The sequence below is a fragment of the Cetorhinus maximus genome, chromosome 12 (genome assembly GCF_964194155.1).
Source record: "Cetorhinus maximus chromosome 12, sCetMax3.hap1.1, whole genome shotgun sequence".
In the NCBI taxonomy this organism is placed as follows: Eukaryota; Metazoa; Chordata; class Chondrichthyes; order Lamniformes; family Cetorhinidae; genus Cetorhinus; species Cetorhinus maximus.
The window spans coordinates 37264013-37285861 of NC_135890.1; positions in this window are offsets into that span (position 1 = coordinate 37264013).

The following is a 21849-nucleotide window of genomic DNA, read 5'->3' on the forward strand; positions in this document are numbered from 1 at the left end:
GCTGAAGAGTCCAAATTTCTCTAACATGTCTTCCTAACATGGTCTTCTAGAACTAGAGGTCATTTTTACAGCGTTTGTCTGCACCACTTCCAGAGCTTGAATATTTCTCTTTTGATTTAGTTAACAAAATGGAATGCATTATTTGAGGTGCAGCTTGACCAGAGTGCTATATGGCTTTAGTGTCATGATCTTGTAGCTTATACTTTATTGATTTGACAAGATAGGGTAAAATTTACTTTGATAGCTCAACATTCTATTTGATTTGCTACTTAATGCATTGGCTACAATGCCCCAGATCTCCCTCAACCTTTCCTCTAGCCAACTGAACACTTTCATTAAGTATGTGTTCCATTGTGCAACACTTGACAGCCAACTATACTGAATTTCATGTGTGGTAGTTCAGTCCACTTACAAGTTTAGGTGGAGTCTCATGGAGACGTTGGGGGGGGCGTTGGTAATCAAGCAGTGTCTTGTGTGCTATTCGAGAAGGCCCGCTAAGCCATGTGCCAATCAAGCAGTGGCAAAACCAATGGTGGGCCATCCCCTGGAATCAAGGGGGAGAAGTCTTTCCTACCAAAAGCTGCAGGCCAATCAGAGCGTTGTGCTCAGCAGTGCCACAGTGGAGGCCATGGCTGTTGCCGGAAGGGCAGATACTAGAGTCCCAGGGCTGTGGAGTGACCCAGGCCACAGGTAAGTAATGTGGGAATGTTGGGGGAGAAGGGGTGGGGAGGTGGGAGCACAGTGAGAGGGGTGTATGGAGGTCAGCAGCAAGGGCAGAGGGTGGCTCTGAGCAGGCCCCTCTCTTACTGATGTCGGGTCCGTCGATTTGTGATGAGTACCTAATTCATGGTTCATGTTAATATTTTGGAGGTAAGATTTAGTTCTGGGAAGATAAAAGTTTAACTGCAGAAAATTGGGTAAATGCAACTAAAGCAGCTTGGAGTCTATTAAACTTAAATGGTTGGGGTCATGTTGACTTCAGAGGTTAACAGCCAGAAAGGTAAGAGCCATAAAACAGCAGGTGGGATTACTTAGCTGGGGAGCTGGAGACATGATGTCTACACTGCTTGCAAAGAAGTGCAATCCAGGGAGATATTGGGAGTTAGAACTAAATTCATTTAAAAGCATTCAGTCAACCCTGCAAAGCTACGTTGTCATGGAAATAGATGAAGGTTAAGAAGGTTGTCTGATTTCAATTTATCCATGCGTTTGCTGGGAGAGTGAGTGTTCTGCAGCAGGTGAAGAGGCCTTACTGAAAGGATGCTGTTGTTAGCAGGCTCGAGGCAGTTAGGGCTCAGAAAAGCCCTGGGAGTCATTCAGTGCAACTGAATGTTGCAGTTTGGACCTCGTGTGGTTCGCAGCTCACAGAGGAGCTCTGGAAGCTAATAGCAGGCTTCAGGCAAAGCAGGTAAGGCTCTGAGAAGTCCAGGGGAGCTGAGGAGGTGGTGGAAGGTCACTGGTTCCATGCCAGGTAATTAAGGCACAGAGAAGCCCTGGAAGCCATTTATAATTTGATGCAGCCAGGAGACTCGAGTTTGGAGAAACCCAAGGGCAGTGCCAGCTTAGTGAAGCTAGCAGTCTGCGAAAGAGTTGGAAGTGTGCTTGTTATTAGAGGCAGGAGTGCAGATTTGTGAACCCCATGAGGCACAGTCTCAGGAAGAGAGGTTGAACCATTGGGAAGTGATCAGTCATTGACGCAGTCCAACTCAGAGTGGCTTTTGAGGGAATTCAGAGGTTAGATCTTCGAAAGTGCAGAGCTGCAATCCCTCATGAGGGACACAGAGTTTTAATGAGATTTTATGACTGACAGTGGTCACTAATGTCTGAGTATGTTGCTGAAAAATCCATGGGATCTGTCTTGGTGGTACCTGCCATGTAATGTGCAGTGTGGTGTGTTCGACCACAGTTTTCCTGTCCTCAATGTTAGAGTATAAGATAAATATTGTAGATTGTTTTACTGTTCTGACTTTATATAGTAAGGTTTACTTTGTTTGTTTAAAACTGTGGAATCATGTGGCTTTATTCTCTTAGTGGGTAACTGAGACTTCAAACTTTGTCTACTTTAAACAAAAGTTACTGATCCCTAACCGGATTGTACCACTGTCTTTCCTATTTAAAAATACTGATGGACTTGCATCATGTTCCCAATATTTCCTACATTTGGGTCCTATTTCCAGCATGTACAGCTTTTTTCTTTCTATATTTTTTCTTGTCTGTGTAGATCATGTTTTAATAATGTACTGAGTTTATATTACCTGACCTTCTACCATTGACGTAAAAATCTAAAGATAATAAACCAATTTTCATAGGTGGCTTAAGGGAAGAAAAATTAAGCATTTGCATTTGTCTGTTGTTTGAAGGGCCCAGTGGAAATCTAAAATTCAATGATCAGATTTTTCACTCCTTAAAACCAGAACAATTGGATACAGTCACTTTATCTGTATTAATGTCTCCAGATAAACTAATTTTCTTTGTAACATCAAAAGAACTATTAGAAGGAGTAATATCAGTGCTAGTACTGTCTGACTGAATAATTTATCTTGCATATACAATGGGTGCAGGCTCAGGAGTGATTAGATAACCTCAATTCTTACATTGTATTTTATGGCACCATTTTCAACCACTGTGAACTGTACCATATCATTTACTATTGCCGCCAACACTATTTTGCATTGTTATTTCATAATGAAGTGGTAACCTAACATCCCCTCCACCAAAAAAAATGAACATGTCAACAATGCAATACTCAAATAAATTTAAATTCTTTTTAAAACTCAAAGCTCTCCGAGCAGTTCAACTAGAAAAGGCGATGTGTAATTGTCTTATGCAGACTAGACTAGGTTTGTCTGTCAGTCTGCATTGAGTAACTATGGAATCAATCATTTCAGTGGGCTTCAGTACACCTGGGGCAGAATCTTCTGTTTGGTGTGGGGGGGCGGGCCCCATATGCTGACGTGTAAAATGATGTGCGATGACGTCGGGTGTGCGTCCCGAAGTCACCGTGCTTCATTCTGATCTTCTGTTCAGCAGGCGCGCATCAGAGTCGGCTGTGCGCCTGCCGAACTGTCAAAGGCCTGTTAAGGCCATTAATCAAACAAGACAATTGAGAAAGCTGCCCGTCCAACCTTATGGTTGGCGGGCAGGCGAAGAGCCCAAGCGGCCTTTGTATTTTTCATGAAACTTCATCCACGGGCGGGATGAGGTTTCATGAAGGGTATATAACATGAAAAAATATTTCTGGAGCATTTGAAAAACATGTCCCAGTCCATGTGTAAATGATTTTTTAGGTTCTTTATTTAAAGTTCATATTATGAAATTAGCTCCATGCCTCAGGAAGATTCCTGCACTCTTTCGCGCACATGCACGAAAGAGCGCAGGCCCCGGCTCTCCCTCTTCCCCCCGCCTGCACAGGTAGCGCTGAGCGCTTCTGGGTGCCCATCACGCTGGGTGGGCCTTAATTGGCCTGCCCATGCAAAATGGTGGCGTCCAGCCGATCGTTGGGCTAGAAAGGGGGAAAATAGCCAAAGATCCCACTATTCATGACCACTGCTGAAAAAATGCTTATTTGGATACCTGTTGATTCCAGAATTGATGTCCTTCATGGTTGGGCAGAGCCAGACATACGTACTGTACACATCTGAACAGTTTTCAGCCTTTGGGTGAAGAATCTGCTGCATAGAAGGAGTAGCTGTTGCAGTGGATCTGCCTGGGAAATTGCTGCCATTCTTCTCTAATGACCATCTCACTGTTCGTCCTGGTCCATTGCTGATGCTACTTTTTTGCTTTGGGAATGGACTCAGTGTTGCAGGCTGAAAGAAGAAATTCATGGCCTGATTATGGATGAGGTATTGCTACCAACTGCAATGCCCTATATGAGGTAGAAGCCGCACCTGGATTTTGAGTGGGAAGTTAACATTTTTAAGAGTTTGCAATCTTCCTGGTCCGATAGTAAATAAATGTAGCGGAAGAGGTGAGCAGAGGCCTCAGCATCCCAACTTCCATCTTCAGACTTGCAAGTGGGGCATTCCTTGTGGAGCACTAGGTCCCCACCAGCAGAGGTAATTGGCCTGGGGGGACACCAGGTGGGGATTTGGTTTGACCTGGGGCTCCCCTCAGAACAAGAGCCAAAGTCCTTGGCAAATTAGGGGCAAAACCTAAGCCTGAACAGCAGGCTAAAGAGAGCTGGAGGCGGGGCCTGAGCTGGGAGTGCAGGGAGGATCAGAGGCCTCACGGAGAGAGAGTAAAACAGGTCAGCAGCAAGGAGCAGGAGTTCCAGACTGGTAAGTCACTGCATTGAGAGCCGAGGCCGTGAATAAGAGATCTGCAGCATCGGCCATGCATTCACTGTAAATAGTTTGTTCCTTGAAGTTAAGCTTTCCCTTTAGAGTTTATATAGCTTTGATGCCAGTGGAATAAAGGAACCCTGTTTTATAACCTTCGTGCAGTCTGTGTGTTGAATATTATGTTACATAAGATAATTAGCAGTTTCTTGATCTCCAAAGTATCTTAATGCCCATAAATTGCGATTAACTCCTCATCAGTAATGATGACATTGAATTTGAAGAAACCTTAGTTTGTGACACGTACACCAATGTAATCTGGCTAGTTTGGGATCCTGGGAAAAATAAATTCAAAAGGAAGAGAAAATAAATTGTAAGCTGCATAAAAGATAGAAGAGTAAAATATTTAAACTGATCAGGAAGTGCAAGAATGAGAAAAGCTATGCTTGCCTTGTTTATAGCCTCTCAATTAAGGGTTTTGCCTCTGCTTAACTTTCATTAATTTGATTATAGGGTACTATAAATAACTTTCACATCACTAAGAAATAGGGAGAATTAGCTACAGCTCCTGACAACAGTGATGACAATAAGAGGATGTGTGTGATTGCCATATCAACGAAGGACACAAAAATAATGGAAAACAGTGGGAGATGACAAGAACTGGTAGACACAGAGAGAGAGAGACACTTTTCTCACTTTTGAGATAAGAGATCAACATGTCCCTTGCTACAAATTTTCAGTAATCAAAACCTATTCCAAATGCATTGATCTAAGTAAAGGCAATATAATTTAGGAGTTACAGTGCTTACTAATGCACTAGTGATTGCATGAATCAGAATCTGATTCGGAATGAATAATAGGTTATGATCTTGATGAAAGCTCATCATCCCCATATGCACTCATTAACACTATTGCATGTGAAATATGCATGGTGCTATTTGATAGATTTTTAGTGTGGATATGCAGGAATTAATATGTACATAATAGTCAATTTTATTGTCATTTGAAAACATAATTCCATCACAGTGCCATGGTAAGCAGATGGGAGCATTGACCAGGGTTCTCTAAACTCACCCAAACTCAGATGTTCTATCTGTTGCGTCCTCTGGATTCTCATTACATTCCCTACAATGTCCAAACCAGGAGTAACATAATTCCATTTCTGACTTTACAAGGGCATATCCTGAATTAAATTCTAAGCAAGTTTAAGCAGTATGTGTAGTACATATTTAATTTGTCTCTAATTGGGAGGCATTACACCAAACAGCTTGAGTCAGAGCAGCCTTTAATTTGAACAGAATGTGAATGAAAAATTCTGAGTGCTGAGACTAATGGTGTGTGTTAAGGATTCATTGATGTAAATAGAATAGTAAGGTGTCCATTGTCCATTCTGCTTGATGATATAATGCTGCTTAATTAGATGATTTAGATTTTTTCAAATGTAGGGAACACAATTCTGAATAATATTATCTGTGAAGCCCACCAAGTTATTGTAACTATTCATTACTGAGGAAGTTTTAGAAGTTATCAAAACAATGATAATGTATCAAGATTTGCTACAGTCAATTAACTTTCTTGTGAATAAAGTCCCATTAATTGCATTTATAGACTCTAAATGAAGTATGTCAGATGCAGTTAGCAGCTGATTCCCCAAACCAATTTACATTGTAATGAATAAAATTGGTAAGATCTGAAATTCATTCTGCAAGTATAATAACACATATGCAAATATGAATTAAAACTTTCTTGCTGAAAAACATTTTATAATGTGATATTAAATTGGAGGAAGAAAAGCTCTTTATTTTGTATACAAATTATTTTGTATAAACATTTCTATGTTTGTTCAATATTGCAAACATTTATAGTGGATTTACTCATATATATATATATATATAGGGAATGAGAGTTTATAGAAAGTATATCATTTCCTTCTAATGGTTCAAAGCAGGTGTTGTTTGACATTCTGTTGAAAAAAAGGATTCAAATGTGTGCCATATTGTTTTGTGGCAATTTGTAATGTGTTAGGGAGCAATGAAACACTTCATAATCTCTGCCTGCTGTTAAAGTAATATATCCTCAGCAGCAAATTTAACCAAAATGGATTTTTTAGCAGTTCAAACTGGGTTTTACTGCAGGCAAAAAAACTTCCCATTTAGATGACAAATCTTTTTGCCCTAGGTTTCAAAATGCTACTTATTGACTTCATCACATTGTGCAAATAAACAGTCATGCTGTTACCACTGTGGGGAAGTGGTGGAGTCATTCGCAGCTCTAAAGAAAATTGTGAACCTTCCTATTCAGGCAGAAATCTGCACATGTACATGTACATGTGGCATGAAAAAGACAGGCAATCTTCATTACATCTTGTTGTCATGTAAATTAGTTACTTTGTATTTACAATTATTCCAAGTGAATTATTTTGATTTATAAGTATATATGAATGGGTTAAGCTGCAGTGAAGTACTATACCAGGTATTTTCCTTTGTGTGTGTGCAGGCAGTGACTTAGTGATTTCTGAATCTCCTTCATTGGGTAACTAGATACATGACATCATCATCACAAAATTCATTGCAAGGAGGCCACACCAAAAACAAATAATAATAATCCTTGGTTTTATTACCTAGACTGTTTAATGCAAAACTGGGAGCACAATAGTGTTATACATGGCTGTAACATGACCTTATCTGAAATGCCAGCTCCAGTTTAGTAACCTCAGGAAGACAGTTGTGACTCTGAAGAAGTTGCAGAAGCACTACAAGGTGGCTCCCAGCTTGAGATCATTGAGCTATGGACATAGACTTGATGCCTTGGGCTCATATTAGCCGGAGAGATAAATATTCAGAGGATGCAAGCTGGCTATTTAAGTTATTAAAGGCATGAACAACATGCAAGTAGATGGTGTGTGTTGGAATATGTCAGGTACAATAGAGGCCACAAACTTGCATGACACCCATGCCTTTGATAGTCTTAAATCACTGCATCAGAGCCTTCCTACATTTGTATCACTCAATAACACAAACCCGAGACATCAAGGAATGCAAAGTTTGAGATTGGATGCCTAGACATCTTATTTTTCCAAAAGGATGCACAATTTTTGGAACAGAATTTCCGAGAAGGTAATGGGGACTGATTCATCACAGTCCAGGTATTCATTGAATGGATTTCTGGGGAAAAAGAGTCATCATGGCATAAAGAACAGTAATTTAATCCAGAAAACATGAATTTGCAATCTCCAGGGCCTTCCTCACCATACGGAATCCAAGAAGAATTTATATCAGACATCTTGTGGATTTGTGACAGCTGCCCTGGAGAGATGGAGAAAAAAGGATGGCTGATGCAAATGCATGGAATCGATGGGAGGTTAGGGCCAAGCATGTATAGGCCTGATGGCCATTTTGTACCCTGATACAAAACATAAATGCATATCAGCACTTTGACAAGGTTTAAGAAATAAATATATAAAAATCTGTCGAAGCAAAGCTTATTTTCGTTGCTGCTGCCTTTGTACAAAGAGAGCCAAGCTGAGTGATTTGGCAAGGAAGAGCTTAAGCAGATGCAGCAGCACATTTTGTAAAATTCCCTATAAATGTTTAAATATTAGTGTATACTATTGTCACAATTCAAACATTTAAAATAATCTGAAGCACCATATTATGTGTATTGCATTTGAAATCAAAGAACAAAGGAATTTTCAGAATATGTAAATAAATTTTGCTCCGTCTAGACTTACGGGCATTGTGATTAACTCCCATACATTGCCATACTACAACGTCTTTTCATTTCTTAATACAGACATTGGCTACCCTCTAAATACAGACATTGTTGTGAAAAATCTATAAATAACTATATTTTATAACAATGTGATAGTTTATTTGAAAGCCAGGTGGTAAGAAATGGCTAAATACAACTGAAACAAGGTGAAATTCGGCCCAATAGTCACAATTTCCATTAGCAATAGATTATGCAAACATATGAAAAGGGCAGGAAAACACAATTAAGGCCATAAAACTGCTCTATTTAGTCAAAGATGAATGCTAACTCTTCATTGTTTCTATGCACCGACACTATAATACCACACAAACACCCCTAAAATGACCCAGTATATATTGGTTATTTTAGTTTAATGCTAGGAATTGCAACTAAAATAATTTCACCACAGGCAGAAAATTTCAATGGGTATTTCATGTACATTTTTAAAAATTCAACATTGATTAACTATACTCCAAACACTATTAACCTGCCATTATTATTTTAATGTAAGACAGATAGGAACATTTTTGTGTATATATATATTACATAAATATGCTTAGAAAATATATGTTTCTTGTTTCTATTAAACTCTTCAACATTTTCTTTACTCATTTTTGAAGACAAATAAATGATAAATTAGCATAACAAACAATGAAAACACCTTGTACATTCTGACTCAGGAAGAATATGTTTGCTGCATCCTCACTCATTCATTCTACTGTCTGGATGTACGGTATATGCCAAAGTCAATAACTAATACAGATTTAGTATAAATGGAATTTCATATATTGGCTTTTACATGCCTCAGAGACCCTTGTACTTGAACACTTCATGCCATTTTTATAATTTGCTTTTGAAGGTTTTGTGTCTTCAGAGAACTTAGAGGATACCTTGGGGAATGGCCCAGTTTAGTAAAACTTGTTATCTATGAGTATCATTAACCTTCCCTGTGTGGGAGCTGCTGAGGTAAAATGGATTGTTTAGAGGCCCAGAGAAGATCTTACAGCCAGTACTGCTCTCATGAGGCAATGGGCCTGCCACTATATGTGCACTGAACCATTAGCCAACAGCATTTATGAATATCCGCAGTTATTAATTAAAAATGGTTAGAGCCCAACACACTACAGCAATATTGCAGGTACATCCGCTCCCAACGGGACAATACAGGTTCATGGCCCATACAGAGTTGCATATTTTAATTTGAACATACCACATGCTGTCCTGTTATTATGTAGAAACTACTTAATAGGTCAGACAAATTATTGCATATCATTATAACTGATTCTGTTAAGTAAATTAAAAACCCAGTGAACTAAGCCTCAAAATAACAACTCTAGTGCAATGGCATTCATTTGCCATGCTAATGTCTGTCACTTGGCAATGCATATCTATTGTCAAGGGCAAAATCCTGAACAATGTAGAACCCACGTTTGAAATGAAACACCAGACACTTGGGAGAGTAACAAAGAATTAGTCCAAGCGAAAAAAAAAGATAGTGAAACTGATATGAGCCCCAAGACTGGGTAATAGTCTTGAATCTCTCATGATTTTTTAATATAATGCTGATCTTCATTATTTACTTCATATTGTAAACATGCTTAGAGGGTATAATAGATTTTAGGGTAGATTTTTTTATGGCTGGTGGTTGGTGTGGTGAATAGGTGGTATACTTTGTTTGACAAGATCTCTCTCCATTAACCCAAAATAAAGCTTGATCCTTTTGTCCCAATTATCAGTGCAATTCAACTTAGCCTGGAACGTGTTTTCCTAGGAGTCAACATGAATTGTGCATTGCCAAGGCGTAACAAATACACTGTCAAATGGTTCAATAAGAAAGCATCATGAATACCTCTTCAGCGTAGTCCTTGCTGCTCCATTTAAGCATTGCAAGGTTCTTTGTAATAGCCTTGGGTTTCTGTGGAGGCTAAAAAGTCTTTTGTTATAAAACAAGGACTTCTTAATGAATAGTAAAGCAATCAATTCCATTAAGTGTCCCTTAAAACGGTCGTTCTCATCAATGGCATCAGTTAAAAGTTTTCAGCAGAAATATATTACATGTTTCAAATATTACTTTGGGTTCAGAGATCTGTTCTGCCATTTTGAAACTGCAGCTACAGTATGCTTAAGGTTTTCTGACGTACGATTTGCTGAGGTTTGGTGACACTGGCGTTTATCATGTAACTATGCAAGATTTCATGTTAGCACAACACAATTCAACATCTAACTCTGGCAAGCAAAATCAGCAGAGCATCCACCTCTCATCCAGATGGCATGGGCTTAAACTCCAAAACCTTCCTTGCCCTTGAATCCATCTGTCACTGCTGGGAGCTCAGTGAATATTACGGCAGTGTGCTCTTCACTGGGGTGATAGGAGGCTGCTTGGCTTACCTGGGTGCAACTGGATCAACTTCCAAATGATAACAGGGTTGAGGGGAAAGTAGGGGGACATTGATTACAGTTATGGAGAAATATTTAACTCAGACTGCCCAGGTGCACAGTGCCCTCTCTGAGGACCAGGTTGAAATAATGGGAGTAAAGTAGACAGCAAATACAGACAGATAAATATTTAGAATTCTTGCTATGGGCAAAAATATTTCAAAATTTGTCTTATAGCTTTTCTTGCACATTTATTAAATTTATTTATATATGGTGCTCTCAGTTTGCAATTCATTCATCAGTAATAAAAAATGAAGTTGAATATCTGCATTGTTACCAATTTAGCATACTTAGCCAGTTTGATAAGATCATGTGGCAAGAGAAATAAAAGTAACAATTTATATCCATAATAAAATTCCCCTCAAAAAAACTAACATTTACCTATTTGAAATTAACATGCTCATCAAGGCCATGTTATTCCATAGGGTAAAAAGGGGAAAAATCAGTCAGGATTTCACTACTTTTCACTATCCAGTGACAACTTCTAGAAAGTATACATGTTGGTCAGTGGATTGAGAATATGCTTCAGCATAGTGTCTCAACTGCTAACTTAGGAATGGTCACATGCACAAGGTGCTATAGAGTCATCCAAGCATGAGAAAGGGACTTTAGACTGAGAGGGCATTACAAGAAAATCTCTCTCTCTTTCCAGATAACAACAGTTGCTATAGGAACCCAACAGTGCCTGTCTTGTCAGGGCAATGGAGTCACAACAATTTGCATTTATATAGTGCCTTTAACACACTAAAACATCCTATGGCATCACAGGTACATTATCAACCAAAGTGTGATATTGAACCACTCAAGAAGATATTAGGATAGCGGCCAAAACCTTGGTCAAGGAGTTAGGTTTTAAGGAGCATTTTAAAAACAAAGACAGAAGTGGAGTGGTAGAAAATGTTAAGGAGGAAATTCCAGAGTTTAGGGTGAAGGCAGCTGTAATGGTGGTGCAATGAAAATTGGGCATAGGCAAGATGCAGAATTGGAGGAGCATAGTGACCTCGGAAGGTTGTGAGACTGGAGGAGATTGCAGAGATAAGGAGTGGAAAAGCAAAAGAGGGATTTCAAAACAAGGATGAAAACATTAAAACTGAGGCAATGTCAGGCCAGGAGCCAATATAATTCAGCAAGTGCAGAGTGTTGAGTGAATGGGACTTGATACAAGTTAAGATAAGGGCTGCAGAGTTTTGGATGCAAACAATATGTAGGGTGGAATATGTGAGGCTGGTGAGGCGAGTACTGTATTAGTCAAATCCAGAGTGAAAAGTTATCCATCCATATGGCTGGATTTTCCTCTTGGCCATAACAGACAGGGCCTTTGACTTGTCCAACCCATGTTCCATGCCTGTAATCTCAAACCTAGGACAAAGCAGCCTGTATGATTGGCTCCCCATTCAGCACCTTCAACACTCGCTCCCTCCACCACTGACTCACAGTGGTAGCAGTGTGTACAATCTACAAGATGCACTGCAGCAACTCAGCAAGGCTCCTTTGACAGCGCCTTCCAAACCCGCAACCTCTACCAGCTAGAAGGACAAGGGCAGTAGGTGTATGGGAACACCACCACCTGCAAGTTCCCCTCCAAGCCACACACCACCCTGGCTTGGAACTATCTCACCGTTCCTTCATTGTTGTTGGGTCAAAATCCTGGAACTCCCCCCACTAACAGCACTGTGGGTATATTGCGGCACCACATGGACTGCAGTAGTTCAAGAGGTGGCTCACCACCACATTCTCAAGGACAGTTAGGGAGGGGCAATAAATGCTGGCCTAGCCAGTGACACCCACAACCTGTGAAACAAAGCAGTCCATGCTCAACACTTACACGTCCCCTTCATCCTCACCTTCTATCCTGAAAATGACAACATGAACCCACCATTCCACAATCAACTATATCTCCTTTTTCCTCTCTATTGCTTTCTGGTGGGATTGCTCCTTCCTTGATATACTTGCTATTCTTCCATGATCCCGACTTTCCACTGTCCTTTCCCATGGATCCACAGCAGGTGGAACACCTGATCACACCTAGACTTTTCACCATTGCACAGAGCTGTAAAGACTCCAACCATGAAAGACATCAATTTACATGCACTTCCCACAATCTAGTTTATGATATTACTCCTAATGTGGTGATTTCTGTAAACCAAGAATAAGTGAGAATTTTGACAAGCTTATTAGTCTGCAAAAGTGATCTCAACTTCCCTTTTCGCCACTGAGTAGAAATTTCTTTACGTTACACCAACCCAACAACCTGGCTTTTATAACCAGCGTATGGGTTTCCCTAACAGTGTGGAACTCGCCAGGGTCAACCAGGCAAAAGCACAGCAGGGTGTGCTTGTTGGTGAAACAGATAGGCTGGGAAGCCTTCAAACTGAATACCTGCGGCCCTGCTTAGGTCAGAGGCTGGTGCTTACAACACCTCCTCTGCTCTCACTGCTTGGCAAATGATTTCCAACTTCTGGAAGTCAGTTCACCTGTCATGGGTAACTCTCACCTTGATCTGTGCATCCCGACTGTCAGCCTTCACTGAAGGGTGGGAGCAGCTTATGTACCTTGTCCCTCTGACGAGAAACAAGAGGAGCAGCATCACCAACAGCAGTAGATGTCTTCTCTTTAGCCATTTGTTGCCCCACAAGATAGAGGAGATGGACACAGGTGGCTGGATTTTACAGGGCACTATGGTCCCCACCAGCCCACCTAACAAGTCGATGACGAGCCTGCCCACTATCCTGACGGCTGTCCCACATCAATTTGACACTGGGAGCAGTATCAATTGCTTTAAGGCAAGGTTTCTGCCCCTATTTCAGGAGAAGGCCCCGCCTTAGAGAGTTGCCGGTCAATCAGATGGCTGGCAGCTCTATAGTCCCAGCAGCTCCGGGGGGAGGGATGGCCACTGCTGGCGCTACAGGCAGTTCCGGCAAAGAGGAGCCCAAACTCAGAGGTAAGTCCAGGGTAATGCCAGGGCCAGGCTAGCAGGCTCCAGCAAGGGGGTGGGGGCCTGATTTGAGAGCCCTGGGGGGGAAGGTAAAGCGAAAAGTATGACCTTGGCCGGGGGGCGGTGCCTCCAATAGTCCCAGAGGACCAACAAAAGTGACCATTTAAGGGTCTCATGAGGCCCAGCGTGGGCAGGCTGTCCGATGCCTACCGCAGCCTCTGTAAATTTCAGACAGGTTGAGGTCAGGTGGGTAGGAGGCAGGAAGGCTATCCACTGGATTTTAACCACGCCTTCAAATTCCACCTGTGGCGTGGCATAAAATCCAACCCAGCAATGCAGCTGAAAGGAAACGGGACCTCCAACACAGGGATTACAGGCAGATGATCAGTTCTCTCCACATTTATGAGCACCAGTCCTTCACAAGGCTTAGGCTTTCATGGCAAGTCACTGCTCTCATCTGCAGCCTCCTGGAATAAGACCTCCTTCCCAGTGGAACAGGTGGGCACACACTGCCAGTGGCCAATAAGGTGTTTGCCACTAAAGGGTAATTCTCATCGAGGGAGACAGCATTTTAGATTAAACTTCTATTGCTTTTTAAATTTTTAGCATTTTTTGAAATAGGTTTCCGTGCCCAAGATTTTCCATACAACCAAGAAGATTGAACAATCAAAATCAACTCAAATAGACCAAAATTCCAATTTAAATCTTTAAACATTAAAAAATTTCAAACTGGCAATTTTTATTTGTGATGATCTCTAATTCTGGGCATGAGACTATCACATAATATCATATCATATAATATAATATAATAAACATAATTTCACTGTGGCCAAATAAGAGTCTGTTTTTCACAATTTAATAGGTTAGCTACCCTCAATAATTCCAATTTACAGACCAACTCAGACCAATATTTTAGCAACTAAACACAATGTAGAACAGCAAATAAAACAAAATAACACATGCTTACAAAAAAACAGTAAATTATGTTATCTTTATTTTTCCTTCTTCACATGGCTTTCCAACTCACTACCAAAATACTGAATACAACTGAAGAAAAAGTTAGCTTTCACATTGAAACAAAATCTTCAACATTCTTAGACAAAAGGAAAAACAAGGTGGAGCTTCTCACAGTTTGTGGTCTCTGAAATCTTCATATTGGCTTTTTAAAAAGGATATACATTTAAAACAAAGCAAAACCTTGTGACGGCAGCAAAGGTACATAATCGTTCCCTTTCTCCTTCTTAATTCTAATTTAGTGGGTTTTTTTCTCTCAAAACAATTTACAATATCTGATGTTTGCCAATTCTAACCAAGGTGGATTGGTTTCCCTTCTGAGTCCTGGGAAATAGACCAAGGTAATAATTCTCAAAATTTCTCCGTTATTGGCCGTGGATGCTAGGACATGGGTGTTAGAGGGCATTTTAACTCTGGACCTGGGATCACACTGGGTACAGATGAGGTAGTCAATGATAATGGTATTCATGGCTTGATCCATTCAAGGCCACCAAAGTTGCTGCAGTAGCCTTTAGATCTAGCTGTCATCCTTTGTTGCCCCCTCTAGGTGTAAAGTCAACGCACCACCTCATTACAAACTTACTACAGGACCACCCATTTACATTAGCAATGTAACATATTATATCTTGCTGTAAAAATTCTCCTTTCAATTAAAAGCATTTTTGAGCCATGAACCCTGATGGTTGCCTGAATTGACTTAACCCAAGGGTTCTCAAGCTGGACCCAAGAAAGATCTCAAGGGACCCAAGAAAGATCTTAAGGGGTGTTTGATTTTGTATGTTACTTATCTGGCCTTACAAGGCTATGGTGATACCCATGTATTGAAGGGGATCTGAAACTTATTAACCAGATGATCTGCTTATCATTCCCAATGGCCCTGGAGATGATTTTAAAATGGGCTTGAAGTGTAACCATCACTGTAGGATGCTGCCTCCAATGCTCAGCTGCATATACTGGATCAAACCTGCTGTAGATCAACATATTGTCCCCCGCAGAGGTAAATCCCCTTTTATTCCAAATTATTTCTCGCTTGTCAAAACTTTAGGGGGTGGGGTAGGAATTAATCAAAACAACAGGTCTCAGATTTGCAGCAATCAAATTAAAAAGGCAGTGTTTTATAAAGGTTCAAACCGATTTGAAACAAGACTATATATTTATGATTTACATTGCATAAAGTAACAGCATTTTTTAGCTATACTCCGATTAATATAAAGTGCTTCGAACAGTTCAAATTGATCTAACACACTGCTTTTCACAGTTGTACAAGTAGGCTCAAATCAAAATAAACCGACCCAGCATCTTTAGCATGAAGTGTAATTTAAAGTTTTTCCTGATTCCAGATATCTTAAATTGAATGCTTAACAGCCATATTCACATTTTCATGCAAGTGAGAAGTATTGGTCCTCTGTATTGGGTTATGAACTCAAAAGTGCCAAATTATTATGTGATATTCCTATGTCGTCAGCCCAAGAAATAGTTTAAATCAGTTCAAAACCAAAAACATAACATGTAACTCAAAAGCAAGACATACATAGAGAAAACAATTAAGCAAGTTAAGGCAGCATATACTTTGCAGAAAAGACACTGATTAAAATTCTAAAATACTTTCAACATCAAAGGCAAGACTACAGAGGGCTAAACAGACTTTATAGCTCTGTGAACAGAACAGTGGGTGACACTGATAATAAAAACAATAACACAGACACTTTTTATCAAGCACAAGAAATGGTGTAACTTTTTAATCATTCATAGTTAGGAAACTGCCACACATTCATGCACAGGTTCACACAACTAAAATTCCAACAGCCTTTAAAGTTTTCTTTCACTTAGTAAACATGTGATTCATTTTCTCAGCACAGAAGTTGGCAGCGTATACTACCAGCTTCAGTGATGGTTTCAACTTTAAGTTTCTTTTCACTCACTGGTAATTGTTATGCCTTAGGTCATATGTTGGGTGCAAACATGTGCTGCATGCTATAACAACAGCTTGCCCTTATCTGGTTTGATTTTGTTCAGAGATATTTGGCCCTGGGTCCATTTTGTTGCCTTTTGATGCAAGTAGTTAGGACTGGTCAAAAATGATACTTAATCCGACTTCTCAAATGCATTATCTTGGGTCCTTTCAATGTTCCTTGAGTCTGCCATCATTAATGAATTGCCAAAATATTGCTGGTAGGTCACAATGCCCGACACTCATCGAAGGGTTTCCTTCTGGTGCCAGTTGGCTGACCAACGTTGACAGCTCTAGCACTGCACTTACATAGAAACATATCAATAACTATTAATCAGCTCCTGATGAGGCTCACCGCTGTCATAAATTTTAAGTCCTTGTAGACTGTATGTTCAATAATTCAAAACCAACTCAATACTGATAACAGTTATATTATCAAACTATAACTGAGACTTAAGCAGATTTGAGCAGCAGTTTACAACAAACACATAATTATATTATCAGTTTTTTTGTCCTATGGGTAGAGGGCATGATCTATTTCGTGTTCCTTCTGTTCACAATATGTGCCTATATTTGCCTGGTGTCCCGCCAGGTCCTCCTACATTGAGAACGACCCAAACCTCTTAGGTTATACCACAAAAACCAGAACTGCAGAGCGATCCATTCAATCATAGGCACAGCAAGTTCTGTGATTAGACATATAGGTCTTGGGACTCCCTTATATTTGTTTTTACGCTTACCACAAGCCTTTTCTGTGTTTAATATCCGTTTCCATTGTTGACGATGTCACCCAGGGATCTTGATGACAAGAGTTCTAGCTGTGAATAAAAACTAGATTTTGACAGAATTTTTCCTAATTTTAACAGATGAGATGATAAATAAAACTAAGATAATATGTAAACCTATAGACTATCAAGCTTAACAGTAAATGGCAACCTAACAAAGCTTAATGCAGAAAGAAATAGTTAAAAAAGGAAATATAGTTGATGATATTGAAACAACTTAAACAAGTTTCCACACTCCCTTAGACATGGAAAGAGAGATGAGATAAGGCTGCAGACAGCTTTGAGTCTTACCCTGCACTTTTCCCTCTTCGAACATTAATAATTAGTTTTGCAATAACAAGTCCCTTTGTAACCCTGCACCTGTGAGAAATCAGCAGATAGTCCAAGGTTTTATATTTTTGCATGAGGGGGGCAACAGTGTGTGATTTAGCCCCTATGCAAGTGATGAAGGCAGTGCACAAATTTTGTGCTTCCTGCTAATTATAATGATAGCAGCATTGTAGAGATGTACTACCCAGAGGCTGCTTTAGTTGAACATCAAACTTTATTTACAGAGATGTAGGATTAGCTGCCTGCAAGGCTACAATACACTCCGCCAGGCTGGGAAAGCTCCACTCTCTTATGAGATTACCCGCACCCGGTGTTGATTGGCTCTTCTGACCACGTGACCCTTATTCAGTAGGGCTGGCCTTAAAGCAACAATCACCACATCCTTCCCCCTTTAATTCCTTGTTTTACATTCCTTACACAAATTACTTTATACAGATGAATAGGAAATGATATCAAAAATCTTAAAAATAATCACACTTGCACTTTGTCATGAATTCAGGTTGTACACTTATATATATATAGGCCCAGCAATTACAAATCAAGTCATTGTGGGGTTTTTCTGTTTTGGGTAGAGCAGTGTAACTCTATAGCCTGAGGCTCTCCTACAGGAACACTACCAGGAACTGCAATAACAGGTACCTCTTTCGGCACAGGCAGTTCATTATTATTTGATTCAATGGAGACATCAGTTATGTCTATAACAGGTCGATCAGGTACTTCGGTGCTTAGAGGTTCGATAACATTCTTTGGTGGCAACACTGACTCTGGAAGCGTCTCCTTGCTCCTCAGGTGATCCATGCATTTACAAACGATCCAGCCTTCCATGTCTACTTGGTATGAAAGGGGTCCAGTCTCAAAGACAATAATCCCTGGATCCAACTTGGACCACTACTGAAGTTTCTTACATATATGGATTCACCCACTATAAATTTCCAGTCTCTACTATGCAATTCGTGACTTGTTTTCTGATTACCTTTGTTCTTCTATACCCTCCCTGGCAAATTTGGAAATATGAGGCTCAATCTCATTCTGAGGTGATGCTTCATAAGCTGTTCTGCTGTGGAACTCCCGTTGTTGCATGCGGAGCCGTGCAGCAGCTAAGAAGGAAACCTGAGATTTTGGTTTCCAAAGTTGCTCCTGAAAATTTTTTTAGTCCTGACTTGAAAGTTTGGACAGCCCCCTCATCTAGTCCGTTTGATGCTGAGTGGTAAGGTGCCATTTAGACTGGTAAAGTTCTGAAATTCAGCACTTGTAAATACGGCTCCATTTTCTGATACAATAACTTTGGGAAATCCGTGAGCCAAAAAGCCTTTCGAATGTAGCATGCGACATAGGTGACTTCACCTCAAAAATCTCCATCCACTTTGAGCGAACGATTATAAGCAAAAACATTGTGCCTAGGAATGGACCCACGTAGTCTATATGAGTCCGCACTATTTGCTGGCCAAGCCATTCCCAAGGGTGTAGGGGGGGCTATGGCTGGTAACTTTTGCTGCACTTGGCACTGTTGACGGTGCTTGACTAGCTTCTTGATATTTGCATCTATACCAGGCCACCAGACATAACTCCTGGCAAACATTTTTATCTTAGAAATGCCAGGATGAGTGTTGTGCAATTCGGTTAGGAGCAGTTCCCTACCTGGTACAGTAATGACTACTCTTGCTACCCAGAGTATGATGCCATCCTGACAACTCAATTCGTACCTGCAGGTAAAAAATGGTTTCATTTCCTCAGAGACTGGCTCATTTAATCATCTTGTAAGTATCTGGTCTCTCACTTTGGACAGAAGTGGATCTCGATTGGTCCAGTTCCTGATCTGCTTCACGCAGATGGGCGATGTGTCTAAGAAATTCAATGCAAGGACGATTTCTTGGGGTACAGGAGTACACATGATGCTTTCTTGCAAGGGTGAATATCTGCATTCACTACATGATCCCATGACAGTGCTTGAAAGTGTGCTCGTAGGCAGACAGAACTTATGCCCATTGCTGAATTCTTGCCAAGGCTATTGGCGGGATAGCCTTGTCTTCTTTGAAAAGACCCAAAAGCGATTTATGATCGGAGACGATAGTGAAGTGCCTACACGTAAGTACTGGTGGAATTATCTAACTCCAAAGACTATTGACAGTCCTTCCTTCTCGATCTGTGAATAACCTTTTTTGGCCACTGAATGGGTTCTTGATATGTAACCTTTGGCCTCTCAGAGCCATCGCCAATTTCAAGGGACAATACGGCACAACACCATAGGGAGAGGCATCTCAAGTCAATATCAATTCTTTAGATAGGTCAAAGTGCACTAACAAGGTTGAGGAGTGCAGCAGTTGTTTTACTCTGTTGAAGGCTTCCTCCTCTGGAGCCTTCCAGGACCAACAATAGTGTTTCTCCAGCAGTATGTGAAAGAGGGCCAGTACAGTCGATAAGTTGAGTAAAAATCGTCTGTAGTAGTTCACCATCCCTAAAAATGATTGAGTTCAGTGATATTTGTGGGGGAAGGCGCCTCCTTTACCACCTTAACCTTTTCTTCCAGGGAATGTAATCCTTGTGCATCTACACGGTGCCCCAGATAGGTTACCTCGGTGGCTTGGAAAGTGCATTTCTCCTTTTTTGGGTGAACTCCCACTTCCAGAAATCTTTTTTGTAATACCTTCTCTAAATTTTCTAAATACTCGGCCTCTGTTGATCCAGTTATGAGGACATTGTCAAGGTATACTACAACCCATGGTAGTCCCTGTAACAGACTTTCCATCGTCCTTTGAAATATTGCATATGCTGAAGACATGTCAAAAGGGAGGAGCATGTACTGGAATAGACTTTTGTGTGTGTTTATTGTGCTGTACCCCAAGGATGTGTTATCTAACTCGAGTTGCTGGTACGCGTGGCTCATATCCAACTTAGTGTAGGATTGACCTCCTGCCAGCTTTGAATACAAGTCTTCAATTCTTGGAATTGGATATTTATCCAACTTGGCGGTCTGATTAACTGTTAGCTTATAATCGCTGCAAATGTGGACGGCCTTATCCGGTTTCACTACCGGGGCGATAGGTGCTGCTCATTCCGAAAATTGAACTGGCTGTTTGATGCCTAGTTCCTCCAACCTGTTTAACTCAGCATCTACTTTTTCTCATAAGGCATATGGTACCGGTCTTGCCTTAAAAAATTGGGGAGTTGCCTCTGGATCAACATAAATCTTGGCCTGCAAGCCTTTGATTTTTCCTAATTCATTGCGAAAGACGCTGTTGTGTTTTTTCAACAAGTCTAGCAGTCCTCCTGCCGCACTTGAAAAATCTCGGACCAATTTAGCTTGATTTCTTTTAGCCAATCATGGTCCAGAAGGCTTGGTCCTTCTCCCGTCACTATTATTACTGGGAGCTGGGCTGACTGCTGCCCATTGCTTGGCGGTGCCTTTTACTTTTATTGCTTCTCCCTGTAAGCTTTCAACTGGGAAGAGTTCTCTCCAGGCTCAAGGGTTGGGTATCTTCTCTCGGGTACTGAAATGTGTGCTCATCTATCATTGTGGCTAATGCCCCTGTATCCACCTCCATAACTAGAGGCTTTCCATTTACGTGGAGTGTTACAGTAATAGGATCTGCCTTAACTGCTTTAAGATTAAAAAGAGAGTGAATGTCAGAATCGGCTACTTCAAGTTCTTTCACATTATGTATTTCTAGCATCTTTGTTGGCTGGTTACTTGGCACTGCTTTATCAAATGTCCTCTTTTGCGACAGTAATAGCATAGTAATAGTAATTGTGTGGGCGAGGCTAGCACCACTTAAAGCTAGCTGGCATTACTTAAATGCAGAACTGCACCTCTTAAAGATGAGATGCAGTCTGGCTACAGCAAGGGCTGAAACTGGTTAAGGGGCGTAAGACCAGCTACAAAAATGGAGCAACAGGTCAGAGAGTGTGCTCCCAGGTGCTCAGATGCCATGCTGGAGGTCTTGGTGCAGGAACAGGACAGCAGGAGGAAGGTTCTCTTCCCTCATGGAGCCAGGAGACCCTCCAGACAGATACCGAGAAGGCAGTGGGAGTGGGTAGCCATAGTGATCAATTGCAGCAGTGTAACCCCAAACAAGTGACTGCAGACCGAAAGAAGTTCAATGAGATGAGTAGTCAAGGTCATTGAATACATTTTTGCATGCCATGCTGTAAACATCTATGAGTTTATGACCAGAATTTTGACGTCGGCGTGTGGGGGCGGGCCCGACATGCCGATGCATAAAATGACATGTGGTGATGTCGGGTGTGCATCCCAACGTCACTGTGCGTCATTTAGATCTTTCATTCGGTGGGCACGCACTGGACGTGGCTGGGTGCCCACTAAACTATCAAAGGCTTGTTAAGGCCATTAAAAAAGCAATTAAAGTAATT